Here is a 6010-nt window from a genome sequence, read left to right as displayed (position 1 = left end):
GTTTTTAATGTAAATGAGAGAGAGAGAGAGAGAGAGTATGTGTGTGTGTGTGTGTGTGTGTGTGTGTGTGTGTGTGTGTGTGTGTGTGTGTGTGTGTGTGTGTGTGTGTCCCTGTCTATGCGTGTAGGTGGGGGTGTGCGTGTGCCGCTGAGCTGGAGTGGGAATTACATTGTGCTAAATCAAATCCATGCGACAGCCCTGTTCCACTAGAAGGGGTACTGGATGTTTTGGTCCCCACTAACAATTATTACCCAGCGACTAAGCCAAGAATGGAGGAATATCACCAACCAATCACAAAAGCTAACATAACATGGCATAAAGTAACATAGCATAGCACAGCATATTAAGGCAGTATTGGATAACATACCATAGAGTAATATTGGTCAACATAACATAGCATAAAGTAACGCTACGGGACATAGCATAGCATAACATAGCTTAAAGTAACATAGCATAGCATAGAATAGCATACCATAAAGTAGCATTGCATAAAATAACGATTACTACCTAGTGACAAAGCCCAGTAGAGAAGAATATCACTAACCTATCCCTCAATCTAACATAACATAGCATAAAGTAAAACTGCATAACATAGCATAAAATAGCATGGCATGATATAGCATAAAGTAACATGGCATAACGTAACGATTACAAGAAGCGGTGCCAAGGCACAGCAAACTCGTCCCCGGCAGTCATTTTAGTGCTTGACGTATAAACACAATAGGATATCTAGTCAACGATGTTACATATCAAATTTGGAGTAAATTTGACGATTTTATGTCGATTTGAAATTTTAGGCCCGACCCACCTGACATTGACCCCCCTACCGCTAACTGGGGGTGACCCCCATAATGTAATGAAGCATCTTATAGGATGCAGATTTGAAGATGCCCCTTTAGTTTTGGTTTCATGTCGATATGACGAATTTGAAAGGAGTTATGACGAAAAAACTATATTTTTTTTAGTTTTTTTTCTTTATTTTTTTTTTTTTGCCTACAGCATGGGCCATGGCCCGATTAGCCCAGAATTTATTCAGGTGATCAGGTCATAGCCCATCATACCTTTAATTTTAGTCAAAATCACTCCAGTAGTTTTCGCGTAAAGTTGTTAGCAGACAGACAAACAAACAGACAAACCGAGTGAAAACAATAACCGTCCCTGAGCCTACCCGCAGCGGGGACGGTAACAAGCAACGATAAAGCTCAGTATGGAAGAATATCACTAATCTATTGCGAAATTTAACATAGCATAGCATAGCATAGCATATAGTAACATTGGACAACATAACATAGCATAAGATAATATTGCGATTATAACCCAGCGACAAAGCCCAGTATGGAGGTATATCACTACAGTAATCTATCATTAAAACTAACATATCAGAGCATAACATAGCATAAGGCAGCATGGCATAACAACGTAGCTTAACATAGCATAAAGGAACATGGAATAACATAACGATTACAACCCAACAACAGTGTCCAGTTGGGAGGAATATCAATAATCAACCCCTATATCTAACATAACATAACATAGCATAACAGCGATTACAAGCAACAACAAATCCATTAGGGAAAAAAAAATCACTCGATCTTGTCCAAGAAACCCTAGGATAATAAAGACAGCCACTAAATCTCCAACCTTACCTATCTAACCTAATCTAATCTAATCTAATTTAATCTAAGAAATAAAATCCCACACCCGAATCCAGTGTGGAAAATCTAACACTTGTCTAATGATTTCTAAGTTTTTTTTTTTTTTTTTTTTTTATGCGAGGAAGAAGGAACCAAAGGCCATGAGCCCGCAGTAACAGTTCCCTCCAAGAGAAAAACAAAATACAATAGAGAGCCAAATTCAAGATCCGATCATTTTGAGATGCCTGGACACACTGCGTTTGAAAGACTGGAGATCATAGGCAGCAGGAAATACAGACAGAGGGAGACAGTTCCAGAGCTGACCTGTTGCATGAATGAAAGACTGGGAGTAACGGTTAACTCTTGCATTAGACAGTTGGACAGAAAAGGGATGAGAGTTTGCTGCCAGACGGGTGCTACGCGCCCGTCGTAGAGGTGGAGGAATGCAAGCAGACAGTTCAGAGGAGCAGTGACCATTAAAGTAGCGATAGAAAAGAGATAAAGATGCAACAGTGCGGCGAAGAGACAGAGGTTGAAGGGAGTCAGTAAGAGGAGGAGAGTTAATGAGACGAAAAGCCTTTGACTCCACCCTATTGAGAAGAGCTGTATGTGGGGAGCCTCCCCACACATGAGAGTTGTACTCCACACAGGGGCGGATAAAACCCCTGTATAGAGTCAACAATTGTGCAGGGGTAAAGAAAGAGCGGAGTCGGCTTAGCACACCCAATCTCTTGGAAGCAGATTTTACAAGAGATGTAATATGATCTTTCCAAGATAAGTCCCGAGTAAATGAAACCCCAACCATGTTCAAGGATGATGCAGGATTAATCTGAATATTATTAAACATTAGTGGGTATACCTGTGGAAGATTTTGTCGGGTTGATAGGTGTAAGAACTGAGTCTTAGAAGCATTAAAGACAACCATATTATTTTTACCCCAGTCAGAGATATGAGCCAAGTCAGACATTAGGTGTGCCATAGCCTCATCCCTTGTTTCTTGAAGTAACTGTTGAGATGGGCGTTGCGGGAACCGAATGGAAAGGTGAAGGGTGGAGTCATCAGCGTATGAGTGGATAGGGTTAGATGTACAGCTTAGAAGATCATTGATGAATAAAAAGAAGAGAGTTGGTGATAGGACAGAGCCCTGAGGAACACCACTGTTGATAGATCTAGGAGAAGAACGATGGCCGTCTACGACAGCAGCTATAGAACGACCAGAAAGGAAGCTAGCGATGAAGGTACAGATAGAAGGATAGAAACCGTAGGAGGGCAGTTTGGAAATTAAAGATTTATGCCAGACTCGATCGAAAGCCTTTGAGATGTCAAGTGCAATGGCAAAGCTTTCGCCAAAGTCCCGAAAGGAGGATGACCAGGAGTCTGAAAGGTAGGTGAGAAGATCGCCAGTGGAGCGTCCCTGACGGAACCCATACTGACGATCGGAAAGAAGGTTGTGATAGGAAAGATGCCTTAAAATTTTTTTATTAAGAATTGACTCGAAAACTTTTGAAATACAGGACGTTAAAGCAATTGGACGATAGTTGGAGGGTTGGGAGTGGTCACCCTTCTTTGGGACTGGCTGAATGAGAGCAAACTTCCAGCAAGAAGGAAAGGTACAAGTTGACAGACAAAGGCGAAATAGTTTGCCTAGGCAGGGTGTAAGCACAGAAGCACAGTTTTTGAGAACAACAGGAGGGACCCCATCAGGCCCATATGCCTTGTTAGTACTGAGGCCAGTAATGGCAGAAAATACATCAACTGAAGAAATTTTAATGTCAGCCATGAGGAAGTCAGAGGGGGAAGTGATGGAGGAACAGCACCGGAATCGTCTAAGGTGGAATTGGAGGAGAAAGTTCTGTGCGAAGAGATCTGCTTTATCAGTAGAAGAAATAGCTACAGAACCATCAGAGTAGAAAAGAGGAGGGAAGGATGATGAGGTAAAGTTGTTAGAAAGATTTTTGGCAAGGTGCCAGAAGGAGCGGGAAGAATTCGAGTTGGAGAGTTGAGAGCATTTAGTATGGATGAAATTATTTTTAGTAGAGCGAAGAACAGACTTAGCACGATTCTGGGCAGAAACGTAAAGATTATGTGATTCAGGGGTGGGTTGGCTCCGGTACCTTTTGTAGGCCTTCTCCTTGTTGCGGACAGCATTAGAACAAGCGTGATTAAACCAAGGCTTTCTTGCGTTAGTCAAAGGATATGAGAAAGGAATGTATGCTTCCATGCCCGAGAGAATAACCTCCGTAATGCGCAAGGCACACTCAGATGGCTCACGGCCATGGAAGCAATAATCATTCCAGGGAAAATCAAAGAAGTACTGCCTGAGGGCCTCCCAGTCCGCAGCTCCAAAATGCCAGAGACGACTTTTCCCTGGAGGGTCCGCAGGCCGTACTGGAGCGATAGGACAGGTTAAGGTAATAAGGTTGTGATCGGAGGAGCCCAACGGAGAGAAAAGATTAACAGAGTAAGCAGAAGGATTAGTTGTGAGGAAGAGGTCAAGTATGTTGGAGCTCTCTCCAAGGCGGTCAGGGATACGGGTAGGGTGCTGTACAAGCTGCTCTAGGTCATTAAGGATAGAAAAGATGTAGGCTTGTTCACCAGGTGGATCCGTGAAAGGAGAGGAGAGCCAAAGGTGGTGGTGAACATTGAAATCTCCAAGAATGGAGATTTCAGAGAAAGGAGAAATGGACAGAATGTGTTCCATCGTAGAAGTAAGATAGTCGAAGAATTTTTGATAGTCAGTAGAATTAGGGGATAAGTAAACAGCACAGATATATTTAGTCAGAGAATGACAGGAAAGCCGAAGCCAGAGAGTGGAGAATTCAGAAGAATCAAGTTCAGGAACACGAGAGCAAGATAAGTCGTTGCGTATGTATACACAATAGCCACCTTTGGCTTTGAAATGAGTATAGAGAAAGTAGGAGGATACAGAAAAGGGTGTGCTGTCAGTTGCCTCAGACAGCTGAGTCTCCGTTAGAAAAAGAAGGTGAGGTTTAGAGGAGGAGAGGTGGTGCTCAACAGAGCGAAAGTAAGATAAAAGGCCGCGAATGTTGCAGAAATGAAGAAGAAGAGAGTCAGACAGTGGTTCCAGGCACCTCGAGTCGTCACCGGGAGAGGGGCAGATGGCGGGGGCATTTATGGTCCCCCCCCCCTGGGGACTCCGAGGCTAGGTGAATTGACGCCATTTTGGTAAATTTTGAATAGGAAGTGTAGTGTGTACTGTGCATGTAGTTTGGTGAAGATAGATAGAGAAATTTGTACTGGAGAGCATGCTGGCCTACTCTCTGTGTAACTGAGACACTGAAAAAGTTCAGCAAAGGGGGATGGTCAGGAACTAGTCCTGAGGGCTGATGAAACGGGAGCTCCAGCACTCCCTGTCATCAGCTTTCCATCCACCTCGGGAGTACTGCCCTGCTCGACTGGTGCTACAGTGGTAAAGATAATCCACCAACTTCTAACCCTACCTAATATAGTCTATCCTAACCTGATCCAAGCGAACTTAACCTAATCATCGTAACTTCAACAAAAACTGACCTATCCTGACCTGATATGCTAACCCATTCTAACCTAACTAAACTAGAATGACCTAACCTTACTTAGTCCCGTTCAGCCCAACCCAACCTAAGCCAACCTAACCTGATCAAACCTCACCTCACCTAACCTAACCCAACCTAACCTGAACTAACTCGGCTAGATTCAATCCAGCCTATCCCTCATTCAGTTTAATCCAGTTGACTTTGCCCTATTCATAACATAGCAACATAACATAGTCCAAACCGACATGACTAACCCCACCAAACCTAAGGCAAACATCCTAGGGTGTCTCCGAGCCAAACAAAAGAAAAAAAAAAAGGAAAGTTATATTTCTTCTTTCTACCGTGATGACTCCAAATCTTCGTGGTGGAGGTAGTTGCCGAGTGGATATGGGAGTGGGCTGTGGATTGGCAGGACGTGAGTTCGATTCCAGCTCTTGAGGGGAAAAAGTTTGAATGATAGAAGTTTCTTGGAGTTGGAAATTTTTCTAAGTGTTAGTCCCTTCACTGCGAGGACGTATTTTCCATTAATTCAAAATACTGACAGACGATTTTACTCTCCATTTTATTCTTGCTACTACCAACCTTTTTTATTCTGTGAAAGAGTGAGGTGTAAGTCATCTCACTAAAATAAATGCGTTAGTCTCTCACTTCCCGTCCCCTCCACATGGCCAAACATTTACACTAAGATTTTAGGTGTGGGTTTTGGACCACAAGGCAAGAATCACTATTATCACATCACATTTAACGTAGAAAAGTATATATATATATATATAGCAGCCGTGGCTCAGTGGGTTAGAGCGCCCCGTTCTGACCGGAGGATCGAATCCACCCAAGGGTCATTGG

Source organism: Coenobita brevimanus, chromosome 116 (assembly GCF_032717465.1).
Source record: "Coenobita brevimanus isolate Jiangsu-jjx chromosome 116, ASM3271746v2, whole genome shotgun sequence".
NCBI classification, from domain to species: domain Eukaryota; kingdom Metazoa; phylum Arthropoda; class Malacostraca; order Decapoda; family Coenobitidae; genus Coenobita; species Coenobita brevimanus.
This window is presented reverse-complemented; position numbering follows the sequence as displayed.